Raw genomic sequence first — 16,223 nt, forward strand, 5'->3', positions numbered from 1 at the left:
CAATGGAGCAGCTGTTTGAGGGCGGATTGCAGGCGCTATTTTTAACACTATAGCGCCTGCAAAACGCACTCGGTGTGAAAGGGGTCTTAACGCTTGTAATGGAACCCAATGGGAAGGGGAGGAGAGGAGGGGATATAGGGTGGGCCCCTTGCTAAGGGAAAGGTTTGCTTACTACTTTCTTTTCTTTGTATCATTATTTACTTTAACTGCTTACTTATCTCAGAGTTTTGTCCCCTTTATGGTTCTGCATGAATAACTAACAGTTTAAATAGCAGAAGTACTTTTATGTAGCTTCTTCTGGACAGGACACCAAGTCCATGAGAATTACCCAGATTACCAAGTCCCATCATGCCTAGATTTTGTTTGATGAGTAATGAGCTGACACATGAGGACTAGCATTTAATTTTATCTCTGTTAAACACATTTACAGTGCATCCGGGCCTTCAATGCTGCAGAAATTTTTCTGTACCCTTCCCCAGATCTGTGTCTCGATACAATCCTGTCTCAGAGGTCTACAGACAATTCCTTGAACTTTGTGGCTTGATTTGTGCTCTGACATGCACTGTTAACTGTGGGACCTTATATAGGAGGTGTGTGCCTTTCCAAATCATGTCCAATCAACTGAATTTACCACAGGTGGACTCCAATCAAGTTGTAGAAACATTTCAAGGATGATCAGTGGAAACAGTATGCACCTGTGATCAATTTTGAGTGTCATGGCAAAGGCTGTGAATACTTATGAACATGGGAGTTTTGTGATTTTTTTTTTTTTTTTTAATAAATTTGCAAAGATTTCAAAACAAACTTCTTTCACATTGTCATTATTTTGAGGAAACAAATTAATTTAATCCATTTGGGAATAAGGCTGTACCATAACAAAATGTGGAAAAAGTGAAGCGCTGTGAATACTTTCCGGATGTACTATATGATATACATGTACTATACCTATGAAATGTCAGAGATGGAAAACAACAGGTTTGTGACATTTACTTCACTTGTGAGATCCACACATGCCTTGCCTGCCACACTGCATAGCCAGACTTCTGGTGTCACTTTTTCATTTCAGCAAGGAATCGTTCTATCCAATGAGTAGGAAAGTGACCAAGGATGTTGCACAGTTGAACAAGGAAATGGCAAAGTCTCCTTGGCTTCGGAGTATGACAGAGGTATGTGAAATGTGAGCTGTATAATGCTTTACTCAAATCCGAATGTGGCAGCAGTCTTGTTTCACAGGTGTGTATAGGGTCAACAGGGAGCCTTTAACGCAATAGTCCTTTGCATACACAGGCAAATGGACTACTTCAAGGAGGATAAAACAATTCTAGACAATGTCATTTCTTGTTTAGATAAATAACAAGGGGTTGTAATAAATAATCTACTTTACTGTGGGAAGTACAGCTACAAGCTCCCTCCAGTACAAAGGCACAAGTATTTAGTGATGTCATCTCTGCTGGAAGAGGATCAGTCAAACTCTAAAACTGGCCATACACACCTCGATGTGGATGCTGGAATCCCCCTTGCTGTGTTATTGTATTCTGACAGCAGGGAGACACCCCCACTGTCAGAATACGGCACTGATCAAACCAAGAAAATCATTGATAGGACAGCTGAACAGAAATCAATCAGTAGATTGACTTCTGTTCAACCTCAGTGGCCACACATGGTCCGAAATTTGACCGGTGTCTGCTGAACCAGCTGAATTTTGATCCATGTATGGCCAGCTTAAGTAGAAGCAATAAATCAGACAAACGCCCTTCCTTATTGTGTTAGAATATACAAAGTGGCAGAAAATGTTTATCTTCTAAGCAACAGGATAGAGAGCTGTATGTGAGGACATTGCCAATGTTGTACAGCATATCCGTCAAGATTATTGGAGGAAGTTGATAAAATATTGCATGTTTCCCATTATATGAGTAGCAAGAACAGAAAATTAAAGCATGTCTTTTCATTATGCATCACATGTATTTTGTGTCAATGTGCTGCATCAGTATCCATGCAGATTTAAAAGACTGCTGAGAAAAAAAGTAAAGTCACCCATGGTATTAACAGACATAATAAAATGTATTTACCAAAATGTTGCACATGTTCCAAAAGGATATGGACACAGGGGAGTCCCAGCACACAAGTTCAAAAGCATCTAATAGACTACAATAAGAAACGTGTCTATATTTTTTAAATACATAGCATAAAAAAAAAATCATATGTCCAGAGTCACCTACATTTAGGACTTAGCTTTCAGCACAAACCTTATGGCCCCTTTCACATGAGGCGGACTCAGTTTCTACGGAGCCCGCCTCGGTCCGCCGGCTCAGCGGGAGATCTGTCCGTTGATCTCCGCTGAGCCAGCGGATGACAGGTCCCTCTCTGCTCATTGAGCGGGGAGGGGCTTGTCAGGCGCCGCTGCCGCCTATGGAGGGATCGGATGAAAATGAACAGCATGTCCGTTTTCATCAGATTTCACCCGATCCGATAACGACTGACCTGGACGTAGGGCCATCCGTCTGCTTTTAGCGGATCGGACGGGGTCAGATGTCAGCGGACATAACTCCGCTGACATCCGACGCTCCATAGACTAACATGACAGGCGGACCTAAACGGTCCGATCGTGTGAAAGGGGCCTAAATATCAATGTTTTGCAATCTCCCTAGGAAAGAAAGAAAAGAAAAAGAAACAAGAAAAGAAAAAACAGGCATCATGCATTTTTTTGCACCGCAATGTAGGTAAACACGGTGGATTCTTTATATAAATACTTGAAGACCAGGCCTATTCTGACAATTTTTGTTTACAAAGTGAAAAGCAGCATTTTTTTGCTAGAAAATGACTTAGAACCCCCAAACACTAACTATACAGTTGTGCTCATAAGTTTACATACCCTGGCAGAATTTATGATTTCTTGGCCATTTTTCAGAGAATATGAATGAACACAAAAACTTTTCTTTCACTCATGGTTAGTGTTTGGCTGAAGCCATTATCAATCAATAGGGTTTACTCTTTTTAAATCATAACTGCAACAGAAGCTACCCAAATGACCCTGATCAAAAGTCTACATACCCCAGTTCTTAATACCGTGTATTGCCCCCTGTAATGACAGCTTGAAGTCTTTTGTGGTATTTGTGGATGAGGCTCTTTATCTTCTCAGATGGTAAAGCTGCCCATTCCTCTTTTCAAAAAGCCTCCAATTCCTGTAAATTGTTGGGCTGTCTTGCATGAACTGCACGTTTGAGATCTCCCTAGAGAGGCTCAATGATACTGAGGTCAGGAGACTGAGATGGCCACTCCAGAACCTTCATTTTATTCTGCTGTAGCCAATGACCGGTCGACTTGGCCTTGTGTTTTGTATCATTGTCATGTTGGAATGTCCAAGTACATCCCATGCGCAGCTTCCTGGCTGATGAATGCAAAATGTTCCTCTAGTAATTTTTGATAACATACTGCACACACACACACACACACACACACACACACACACACACACACACACACACACACACACAGCAGGTAAAATAAGTATTTTACAAGTCACCATTTTTCTATGTAAGTATATTTCTAAAGGTGCTATTGACATGAAATTCTCACCACATACATACAAAGAAGTCAAAACAAATAAGTTTGACTCGTCCGACGGAAGAGTTTGTTCCAACCTTCCACTCTAAATGGGAGGCAGACCTAGGCATCCAATTCAATGACTGTCAGAAGGAGAAGATCCTTCACTTTGCCCAAAAGTCTTCCATAGCCACTAGAGTCCAGGAAACCTGTTACAAGATCTTGACCAGATATTCTACAGAGTGCCTACCATTTTACACCGGTTTTTCCCTCAGGTTTCCAGCTTATGATGCTGCATATCTTCTGGAATTGTCCCAAGCTTAAGCCCTTTTGGCACGAGGTGATCTGCATGACCAAACACCTGACAAATGCTAATCTAGAGGGGAACCCTGCGGCATGCTTGCTTCATCTCTCAAAGAGCCCAATTAGGAAATACAAGGCCTCCCTTACAATCCAGTTGCTTAATGCGGCCAAAGCATGCATCCCCCTCAGGTTGGAGATCGGAGACCCCCCCCCCCCTCTATATCCCTCTCTCTATATGAACTTGGAGATATGGAGGACCTCACCGCTACCTTGCGCAACCGCTAGGAGACCTTGGCACCAATTTGTATACACAGATCCCTATCTTAAGGAGATAGTCCTATCTCCCGGGCGAGAGGCCCTGCCTATAAACCTCCTTTCTACTTCCTTTGTTTTCTTTTTCTTTTTACTCGGGGGACACCTGATCCCTTCCCCCCTCGTTTCTCTGGTAATCACCCTTTCCACGTATCCTTGGCTCGGTAATGGGCTATATAATCTGGAAACGATGCGTATCCTTGCTTACATCACACTCCCCTCATGGTCCCATTCCTGGGCTAAGTGGGCCATCGGGTTGCAATGTCTCCCGATATATTGTAGAAGTTTCACTTTATTCTATATTCTACATTACATTATTTTTGTATGCCAACTTGCTCCCAATGATTTTATGTCTTGGGTCACCCTTCCTGTTTGTCTCCTCAGCTTTGCACATGGATGATTACCTCCAAAACCATAATGTTTTCTCATGGCCACCCATAAGGTGCAGAGCTGGGCTTGTTGCTATATAACTTAGACTATGTGACCTCTTCTATTACCGGATTATTTCATCTTTTACTAATGCATACCTGGACTATTTAATGCTGGTTTCTTTGAAAAATAAAAGAATGACAAAAAAACAAAAAAGTTCAGAAATTAAGTTATGTGTAATAAAATGAAGTGGACACAGAGAAAAAAAGTATTGAACACATGAAGAAGACATCAGCTAGACTATCAGTAATTAGAAAGCAATCCTGCCCCTTGTCAGTGCAAATTATCAGCTGGTTCAGTCTCACCTAATGGCCTATAAAAAGGTGTCTTATTACCAAGGTATCACACAAAAAACATCTCATGATGGGTCATGATGAGCTCTCTCAAGACCTTCGCAACCTTATTGTTGAAAAACATACTGACGGCGTTGGTTACAGAAGGATTTCTAAACTTCTGAATATTTTAGTGAGCACTGTTGGGGCCATTATCCGGAAGTGGAAAGAACATAATTTCACCATAAACCGGCCACGACCCGGTGCTCCTTGCAAGATTTCGGACAGAGGAGTGAAAAGAATTATCAGAAGAGCTGTCCAAGCGCCAAGGGCTACTTGTGAAGAGGTTCAGAAAGAACTGGAATTAGCAAGTACAATTGTTTCAAAGAAAACAATAAGTAATGCACTCAACCGCCATGGCCTGTATGGCATCACCATGCAAGACTCCATTGCTGAAGAAAAAGCATGTTGAGGCTCGTTTTAAGTTTGCCACACAAGACAAGCCTGTGAAATACTGGGATAATATAGTCTGGTCAGATGAGACCAAAACTGAACTTTTTGGATGCCATAATACACACCATGTTGCCAAATGGCACTGCACACCACCCCAAAAACACCCAATATCAACCGTGAAGTTTGGAGATGGAAACATGGTGTGGGGTTGTTTTTCAGCATATAGTACTGAAGGAAGAGCGAATGGAAAAATGTACCAAGACATTCTTGATAAAAATCTGCTGCCATCTACCAGGATGATGAAGATGAAACGAGGATGGACATTTCAGCAAGACAATGATCCCAAACACAAAGCCAAGGAGACTCTCAATTGATTTCAAAGAAAGAAAGCTGCTAGAATGGCCCAGCCAATCACTTGACTTGAATCCAATATTAAATCTATGGAAAAAACTAAAGATCAGAGTTCATAGAAGAGGCCCACAGAGCCTTCAAGATTTGAAGACTGTGTGGAAGAACGGGCCAAAAATCACACCTTGAGCAATGCACGTGACTAGTTTCTCCATACAGGAGGCGTACTGAAGCTGCCATTACCAACTAAGGGCTTTGTACAAAGCATTACATACATTTCAGTATATATATATATATATATATATATATATATATATATATATATATATATATATATATATATATATATACACACATATATATATATATACACACACACACACACACACACACACACACACATACAGTGGGGACGGAAAGTATTCAGACCCCCTTAAATTTTTCACTCTTTATTATATTGCAGTCATTTGCTAACATCATTTAAATTCATTTTTTTTCCTCATTAATGTACACACAGCACCCCATATTGACAGAAAAACACAGAATTGTTGACATTTTTGCAGATTTATTAAAAAAGAAAAACTGAAATATCACATGGTCCTAAGTATTCAGACCCTTTGCTCAGTATTTAGTAGAAGCACCCTTTTGATCTAATACAGCCATGAGTCTTTTTGGGAAAGATGCAACAAGTTTTTCACACCTGGATTTGGGGATCCTCTGCCATTACTCCTTGCAGATCCTCTCCAGTTCTGTCAGGTTGGATGGTAAACGTTGGTGGACAGCCATTTTTAGGTCTCTCCAGAGATGCTCAATTGGGTTTAAGTCAGAGCTTTGACTGGGCCATTCAAGAACAGACACAGAGTTGTTGTGAAGCCACTCCATTATTTTAGCTGTGTGCTTAGGGTCATTGTCTTGTTGGAAGGTAAACATCCGGCCCAGTCTGAGGTCCTGAGCACTCTGGAGAAGGTTTTCGTCCAGGATATCCCTGTACTTGGCCGCATTCATCTTTCCCTCGATTGCAACCAGTCGTCCTGTCCCTGCAGCTGAAAAACACCCCCACAGCATGATGCTGCCACCACCATGCTTCACTGTTGGGACTGTATTGGACAGGTGATGAGCAGTGCCTGGTTTTCTCCACACATACTGCTTAGAATTAAGGCCAAAAAGTTTTATCTTGGTCTCATCAGACCAGAGAATCTTATTTCTCACCATCTTGGGAGTCCTTCAGGTGTTTTTTTAGCAAACTCCATGCGGGCTTTCATGTATCTTGCACTGAGGAGAGGCTTCCATCGGGCCACTCTGCCATAAAGCCCCAACTGTTGGAGGGCTGCAGTGATGGTTGACTTTCTACAACTTTCTCCCATCTCCTGACTGCATCTCTGGAGCTCAGCCACAGTGATCTTTGGGTTCTTCTTTACCTCTCTCACCAAGGCTCTTCTCCCCCGATAGCTCAGTTTGGCCGGATGGCCAGCTCTAGGAAGGGTTCTGGTCATCCCAAAAGTCTTCCATTTAAGGATTATGGAGGCCACTGTGCTCTTAGGAACCTTAAGGGCAGCAGAATTTTTTTTGTAACCTTGGCCAGATCTGTGCCTTGCCACAATTCTGTCTCTGAGCTCTTCAGGCAGTTCCTTTGACCTCATGATTCTCATTTGCTCTGACATGCACTGTGAGCTGTAAGGTCTTATATAGAAAGGTGTGTGGCTTTCCTAATCAAGTCCAATCAGTATAATCAAACACAGCTGGACTCAAATGAAGGTGTAGAACCATCTCAAGGATGATCAGAAGAAATGGACAGCACCTGAGTTAAATATATGAGTGTCACAGCAAAGGGTCTGAATACTTAGGACCATGTGATATTTCAGTTTTTCTTTTTTAATAAATCTGCAAAAATGTCAACAATTCTGTGTTTTTCTGTCAATATAGGGTGCTGTGTGTACATTAATGAAAAAAAAACTTAACTTAAATGATTTTAGCAAATGGCTGCAATATAAAAAAGAGTGAAAAATTTAAGGGGGTCTGAATACTTCCCGTCCCCAGTGTGTGTGTGTGTGTGTGTGTGTGTGTGTGTGTGTGTATATATATATATATATACATACACACACACACACACACACACACACACACACACACATACACACAGTATTTCACAAAAGTGAGTACACCCCTCACATATTTGCAAATATTTTATTATATCTTTTCATGTGAAAACACTGAAGAAATTAAACTTTGCTACAATGTAAAGTAGTGAGTGTACAGCTTGTAAAAGTGTAAGTGTAAATTTGCTGTCCCCTCAAAATAACAACACAGCCGTTAATGTCGAAACCGCTGGCAACAAAAGTGAGTACACCCCTAAGTGAAAATATCCAAATGGGCCCAATTAGCCATTTTCCCTCCCTGGTGTCATGTCAGTCACTGGTGTTACAAGGTATCAGGTGTGAATGGGGAGCAGGTGTGTTAAAATGGGTGTTATCGCTCTCACTCTCTCATACTGGTCACTGAAAGTTCAACATGGCACTTCACACGACAAAGAAATCTCTGAGGATCTGAACAAAAAAAATTGTTGCTCTACATAAAGATGGCCTAAGCAAAAAGAAGATTGCCAAGACCCTGAAACTGAGCTTCAGCATGGTGGCCAAGACCATACAGCGGTTTAACGGGACAGGTTCCACTCAGAGCAGGCCTCGCCATGGTCGACAAAAGAAGTTCCGTGCACGTGCTGAGTGTCATATCCAGAGGTTGTCTTTGGGAAATAAACGTACAAGTGCTGCCAGCATTGCTGCAGACGTTTAAGGGGTGGGGGTCAGCCTGTCAGTGCTCAGACCATATGTCGCACACTGCATCAAATTGGTCTGTATAACTGTCATCCCAGAAGGAAGCCTCTTCTAAAGATGATGCACAACAAAGCCCGAAAACGGTTTGCTGAAGACAAGCAGACTAAGGACATGGATTACTGGAACCATGTCCTGTGGTCTGATGAGACCAAGATAAACGTATTTGGTTCAGACGGTGTCAGGCGTGTGTGGCGGCAACCAGGTGAGGAGTACAAAGAAAGGTGTGTTTTGTCTACAGTCGAGCATGGTGGTGGGAGTGTCATTGTCTGGGCTGCATGAGTGCTTCCAGCACTGGGGAGCTACAGTTCATTAAGGGAACCATGAATGCCAACATGTACTGTGACATACTGAAGCAGAGTATGATCCCCTTCCTTCGGAGACTGGGCCGCAGGGCAGTACTCTAACATTATAACGACCCCAAACACACCTCCAAGACGACCACTGCCTTGCTAAAAAAAGCTGAGGGTAAAGGTGATGGACTGGCCAAGCATGTCTCCAGACCTAAACCCTATTGAGAATCTGTGGGGCATTCTTAAAACGGAAGGTGGAAGAGCGCAAGGTCTCTAACATCCACCAGCTCCGTGATGTCGTCATGGAGGAGTAAAAGAGGACTCCAGTGGCGACCTGTGAAGCTCTGGTGAACTCCATGCGCAAGAGTGCTGGAAAATAGTGATGGCCACACAAAATATTGACACTGTGGGCCCAATTTAGACATTTTGGCTTAGGGGTGTACTCACTTTTGATGCCAGCAGTTTAGACATTAATGGCTGTGTGTTGAGTTATTTTTAGGGGACAGCAAACTTACACAGTTATACAAGCTGTACACTCACTACTTTACATTGTAAGCGTCATTTCTTCAGTATTGTCACATGAAAAGATTTTTAAAAATATTTACAAAAACGTGAGGAGTGTAACATGACAAAATGTGGAAAATTTCAAGGGGTGTGAATACTTTTTCAAGGCAATGTATACACACACACACAATAAAAAATATTATATATAAATATATATATATATATATATATATATATATATATATATATATATATATATATATATAAAACAGAGGCCCTAGAGAATAAAATGGTAGTCGTTGCAACTTTTTTTTTGCATTAAAATTCATTACCTGCTTCAGCCCCGGAAGATTTTACCCCCTTCCTGACCAGAGCATATTTTTGGTAAAAAAAAAAAAAAAAAAATCGCAGTAAGCATATATTGATTGGTTTGCGCAAAAGTTATAGCGTCTACAAAATAGGGAATAGTTTTATGGCATTTTTATTGGGACTGCGACATTATATCGGACAATTTTGACACTATTTTTGGACCATTGTCATTTATACAGCGATCAGTGCTATAACAATGAACTGATTACTGTGAAAATGACACTGGCAGTGAAGGGGTTAAACACTAGGGGGCAATGAAGGGGTTAAGTGTGTCCTAGGGCGTGATTCTAACTGTGGGGGGATGGGTTTCAAGTCACATGACAGCAATCACCGCTCCCGATGACAGGGATCGGTGATCTCTGTCATGACACAAGCCAGAACAGGGAAGTGCCTTGTTTACATAGGCATTTTCCCGCTCTGAGGATCTGTGACACGATTGCCGGGAGGCCGGCGGACATGGAGTCCACCGGTCCCGGTCACGCTGTACGGGGCAGGCGCGCACCTGCTATCCCTGGCTCTTAAAGGGGACATACAGGTGCTCCCATTTGCCCACCACTGCCATTGTGCCGACGTATATCGGCGTGCAGTGCTCGGCAAGTGGTTAAACACAACAGCATATTACCCAATTTTTGTATATATTATAAAAGATGTTACTGAGTAAGTAGATACTGAACATGTCATGCTTTAAAATTTTGCACGCTTGTGAAATAACAAGAAACTTCAATACCTAAAAATCTCCATAGGCGACGCTTTAAAAATGTTTACAGGTTACAAGTTTAGAGTTAGAGAGGAAGTTTAGCAGTAGAATTATTGCTCTCACTAGAATATTGGCGGTGCTGCATCACATGTGAACACTGTTTACCTATGCGTGCACGACCTCCGTATGCACTCGCTTCTGCGCACGAGCACGGAGAGATGGAGGTGCTTTAGAAACTTTTTTAAATTATTTTTTATTTTTACATGGTCTCTTTAATTTTTTTGATCACTTTTATTCCTATTACAAGAAATGTAAACATCCCGTGTGAAAGAAATAAGGGATGACAGGTACCCTTTTTGGAGAAATCTGGGGTCTATGAAAGACCCCTGATCTCTCCTCTACCTTGAAAATCATGGGTTAAAAAAAAAAAAAAAAAATTAAATTAAAAAAAAGGCAGCGTTTACAGCCGCCCTAACCAGAAGTGGCATGACGTCGCTTCCGATACCCGGACAGCTCTACGATAACCCAACAGCACCACCGGATCAGATACCAGGCTCCCCGATCACACGGAGAGCCCAGAGAAGAGCAGAATCAGCCACTAGGAATTCTTTTAGATGAAAAAGCATCGCTGGCTGAAAAAATAAATAGAAAATTTAAAACAAACAAACAAAAAAAAAAAAAAAAAACACACAGGGTTATAGTATACAGCTGCAGCCAGCTGCCCGGTATAACCTCTTGAAGTCAATCATGTACATGATTTGGCATCAAGTGAATAATTTCGGCACATTCTAAAGGTTTTAGTAATTGAGTACCACATGTTCACACATATACTGTATATTATTAGTTCGTTGATCATTTTGTGTTTGCTGCTTTTTTTTTTGGTTCTGTGTGTGAACCTTTTTTTGCACATGTTATAATACACACTGAACTCGGGAATCCTGATGTGAACTATTCCTCAAAAATGGATCCTGGTAAGAGGACATATCATTTTGAAAATTGTACTGGGATGACAGACATAATATGGAAAAATCAGCAAAATGATCTAGGTTGTTATCTTTTAAATATTTGGATTTTGCAAAGTGTCACTAAAGGCAAACCTTTTTCTTTTTAGGGATGAACCGATGTCATTACTACCTCCCTCCTAGATTGTAAGCTCTAACGAGCAGGGCCCTCTGATTCCTCCTGTATTGAATTGTATTATACTTGTATTGTCTGCCCTAATGTTGTAAAGCGCTGCGTAAACTGTCGGCGCTATATAAATCCTGTATAATAATAATAATAATAATAATTACCAAGCATTTGTGAAAGTATTGGTATGTGCTCAATTGCTCCCGCCACCGATACTTTGCTCTGCGATTAGCGGCAAAACAAAATGAGTGGGTGCAAATCGCACTGCAATGAATCACGTTGCGGTTGGAACAGGAATCAGTTGTGATTCCTGTCCTAATTGCATGCGATTTCCCTCACGGCTTCTGTGTGTGTGTGCGCATATAGAAAGGGATTAAAGCACCATCTAGTGGGCAGTTAAAAAAAAAACAAAAAAAACAAAAAAAAAAAACATTAGAACTCTCAGTAAATATCTGGCCACATGCAAAATAATCTACATAGATGTCCTGGTCTGCCGACGATGACAAATTAGTGCCGCTGAAGGAGATGTAGAGGCAGTCCACCTCCAAGCTGACATCACTTCCGCCCTATACCCAAACTTTTCCTCCAGCCCTGTGAGCACCTCCAGCGACCCTGCTTTGCTATAATCGGTGGACAGGTACACCTATGTAGATTAATTTGCATGTGGCAACAGATGTCAGGGTATAGAAGGATGGCATGCAGCTCCAGAGGACAGATAAACATTTTTGAGGTCAAGATTTGCCTTCCTGTTGAGCGGGTCTTTGAAAAAGACTGCATCCTCCATTAGCAGGGAAAAAAAAATGAAAGTTACGTACCGGTAACGTCTTTTCCAGTAGTCTTTCAGGACAGCCACCATGAGAGATAGTCTCCTCCTCTTCCTCTAGGAAACACTGCGCCAGCCCATAAATTCTTACTTCCCCCTGCCAGACCTCAGTATATTCCAAGATTACCTCAGGCCAGCTGGGGAGACACAAGAACACAATAACATACTATCCCATATCATTATCATGCTGCGTTCTGGTCTTTTATAAGACACCCCAAAATTTCAGGTGGGTAACTAGGGCTGTCCTAAAAGACTACTGGAAAAGACGTTACCGGTACGTAACTTTAATTTTCCCCCTTCGTCTTTCAGGACAGCCACCATGAGAGGATGAATGAGCACTTACCAGTTAGGGTGGGACTACAGCTTGCATACCTTTCGCCCAAAGGCTTGCTCACTAGCCGACACCAGGTCCACTCTGTAGTGCTTTACGAAAGTGGAATAGCTGGACCATATTTGCTTTGGCATTGCTCCAGCCTTTTCTGCCCGAGAAGCTGCCATAGCTCTGGTAGAGTGTGCCTTTATACCCATTGGGATTTCTTTCCCTGCTAATATATAGGCCTGGCCAATGGTTGTTCTGAGCCATCTGGCAATAGTGCGTCTAGACGCTTTGCATCCCTTTCTGGTCCCAGAAAACAAAACAAATAAAGAGTCTGACTTTCTAAACGTCTTGGTCAGATCTAGGTACTGAAGGATACATCTCCTTACGTCCAAAGAATGAAATTTTAATTCCCTTTCCCCTGAGGGGTTGGGACAAAATGAGGGTAAAACTACCTCTTGACTTCTGTGGAATCCAGAAGGCACCTTAGGTAAAAATGCTGGATCAGTCTTGAAGATGATCCGATCTGGGAAAATAACGCAAAAAGGAGGTCTAACAGATAAGGCCTCAATCTCACTGACTCTCCTGGCAGTTGTCACTGCTACTAAAAAAACTGTTTTTAACGTAAGATCCTTCAGTAGACACCCTTCTAAAGGTTCAAAGGGGGTTCCTGTCAGGCTCTGTAAAACTAAAGATAGGTCCCACTTGGGAAAGGGAGGGCCTTGAACCGGTCTCTGTCTAGACAGAGCGTTAAAGAATCTGACCACCCATGGATTGGTGGCCAGATGCTTTTCTAAATAAGCACTGAGTGCTGACACCTGACCTTTAAGGGTACTAATGGATAAACCCCTATCTGCCCCGCACTGAAGAAATTCCAACACAGCTGTGGGACTGTGAACCGCAAAAGAGCCTTCTATACACCATTCATTGAAACGTATCCAGACCTTCTTATAGATCTGGCGTGTTTCCTTCTTCCTGCTGTTGAGGAGGGTGGAGATTAATTTCTCAGAAAAACCCCTAGCTCTTAGCATACCCTCCTCAGTAGCCAGACCGCTAACTGCAATTGGTGTATCTGTGGACAGAGAACTGGGCCCTGTGAGAGGAGGTCCTCTCGAGGTGGCAGGAATAAGGGAGGTTCGACCGCTAGCTGCTTGAGTACTGAGAACCAAACCCTCTTTGGCCAATGTGGTGCTACTAGAATCAGGGACGTGTTTTCCATCTGGAACTTCCTGAGAACTTCCGGCAATAACGCCGGGGGCGGGAAGGCATAGCAGATTCTGAAATTCCAGTTCTGCATCAATGCGTCGACCCCCCGTGCTCCCTCCCCTCTGTTTAGGGAGAAAAAACATGGGGCTTTCGCGTTGTTTCTTGACGCGAACAGATCTACTTCTGGAGGACCCCATTTCTCTGAAATGAGATTGAAAACCTCCTGGTTGAGGACCCAATCTCCCTCTCTCAGCTTGGTTCGGCTGAGAAAGTCTGCTATCACATTCTTTTCTCCTCTCAGGAAGACTGCTGAGAGTGAGAGAGTGTGGGTCTCGGCCCAGTTCAGAATGTCTGATGCTAAGGCCAAAAGGACTCTGCTTCTTGTGCCGCCCTATTTGTTTACATAGGCCACGGCGGACGAGTTGTCCGACCGCACCTGAACATGGTGGCCCTGTAGCTCCTTTTTGAAAAATCTGAGTGCTAGCCCGATTGCCCTCAGCTCCTTCCAATTGGACGACCTTCTTAGTTCGTCGGCCTCCCAGGTGCCCTGTGCTAAAAGGGAACCCAGATGCGCCCCCCATCCTTTGCCGCTTGCGTCTGTGGTTACCACCTTAGAAACTGGGATGAACCACAAACGACCCTGCGACAAGTTTGAGACCTTCCTCCACCACCAGAGGGATCTCTTTACTTGGTGTGGAACCTGTACCAAGGTGTCCAGACCTTTCTGACTGTGATCCCACACCCTTAGGACAAAGGACTGTAAGGGACGAAAGTGCAGACCTGCCCACTGCACTGCTGGGAGGGTAGCGGTTAATAGTCTCAGGGCCGACATCAGAACTCTTATGGAGACCTGATTGCTGCACTGGAGAGCGGCCACTGCCCTGTCCAGTTTTAGTACTTTTTCTGCTGGAAGAAACACTTTCAGTAGTGTTGAGTCCAACAGATAGCCTAAGTACGTGATGTGTTGTGAGGGAATCAAACTGGATTTCTCCTTGTTCATTAGCCACCCTAGACCTGTAAGAACCTTCTTTGTTAGTTCTAGATCTTTGACTAACTGTACTGGACACGCTGCAATTAGGAGCAGGTCGTCCAGATATGCTATCACTGATATTCCCTGGAGCCAAAGAAAAGCCATAACTTCCGCCAAGACCTTGGTGAAAATGCGGGGCGAGGAGGATAGCCCGAAAGGCAGCGCCTGAAACTGTAGATGTACCGTTGTTCCACCTATGTCTACTGCTAGCCAAAGAAACCTCTGTGAGGCTTCTGTTATAGGAACGTGTAGATACGCGTCCCTTATGTCCAGCGATACCATAAAGCAGTTGTGGGGTAACAGGGCTCTGACTGTGAAAATTGTCTCCATACGGAATCTTCTGTATGTCACTGACCTGTTCAGGGGCTTTAAATTCAGAATCAGTCTGAATTTCCCTGTGGGCTTCTTCACTACAAAGATGTGTGAATAGAAACCCTCTTCCTCCTCGGCCTTTGGAACTCTGAGAACCACATTTTGATCTTCCAGATCTCTTAGTGCTCCCAACAGAGCCTCGGCCTTTGCCATGCACCTGGGTAGGTGCGTGACAAGGAATCTCCGCGGAGGAGGATTTGTGAATTCGAGACGGTACACCCTTCTTATAACCCCTAGGATAAAGCGATTGGGGGATATTGCCTCCCACTGTGGGAGGAAGGCCCCCAGTCTTCCCCCCACCGTGGTTGGGGAGTCATTGGCTTTTACAGGGCTGCTCAGGAGGGCGAAAAATCCCCTGCCCTTGCCTTTTTGACCACAAGATTTCTTTTGCCTTTCCGGCTTTGGAGCTTCTTTAAGTTTTTGCGGACGAAACCCCTTCTTTGTTTGTGCAGGGGTTTTCTGCTTAACTGGGAAGGATTTCTTCCTGTCTGCTGTGCGGTCCAAGACGGTCTCTAAACCTGGGCCGAAGAGCAGGTCTCCCGTTAAAGGTATCCCACACAACTTGACTTTAGAGGCGCTGTCGCCTGACCAAGTTTTTAGCCAGAGGGCTCTCCTGGCCGAATTGGCCAGAGCCGCTGATCTGGCCGACATACGGACTGATTCTGCCGAGGCATCAGCTATGTAGGCGATACCCCGCAGAATCGTAGGGAAAGAAGATAGAATTGTTTCTTTTGCCGTTCCAGCTTCAATATGCTCTTGGATCTTAGAGAGCCAGTGCTCCAGATTGCGAGCCACTACTGTGACAGCCAACTCAGGCTTTAAATTGCCAATTGTTGAATCCCAAGTCTTTTTGAGAAGAGAGTCTATTCTCTTATCCATGACATCCACCAAGGCCCCCATGTCCTCAAACGCCAGGTCCGTGTGTCTGGAAACCTGGGAGAAGGCGGCATCTAACTTGGGATTTTTATTCCAGATAGATGCAGGATCTTCTGAGAAC

General features: G+C 43.4%; 1 protein-coding gene across 3 annotated transcripts in view; it reads right to left on the reverse strand.

Moving 5' to 3' along the window:
- The window catches only part of HYCC2 (hyccin PI4KA lipid kinase complex subunit 2), a 239,660-nt gene that overhangs the window by 106,426 nt on the left and 117,011 nt on the right, over window positions 1–16,223 (reverse strand). The gene's annotated exons all lie outside the window — the stretch shown is intronic.

This window comes from Aquarana catesbeiana, linkage group LG06 (assembly GCF_042186555.1).
Source record: "Aquarana catesbeiana isolate 2022-GZ linkage group LG06, ASM4218655v1, whole genome shotgun sequence".
Taxonomy (NCBI): Eukaryota; Metazoa; Chordata; class Amphibia; order Anura; family Ranidae; genus Aquarana; species Aquarana catesbeiana.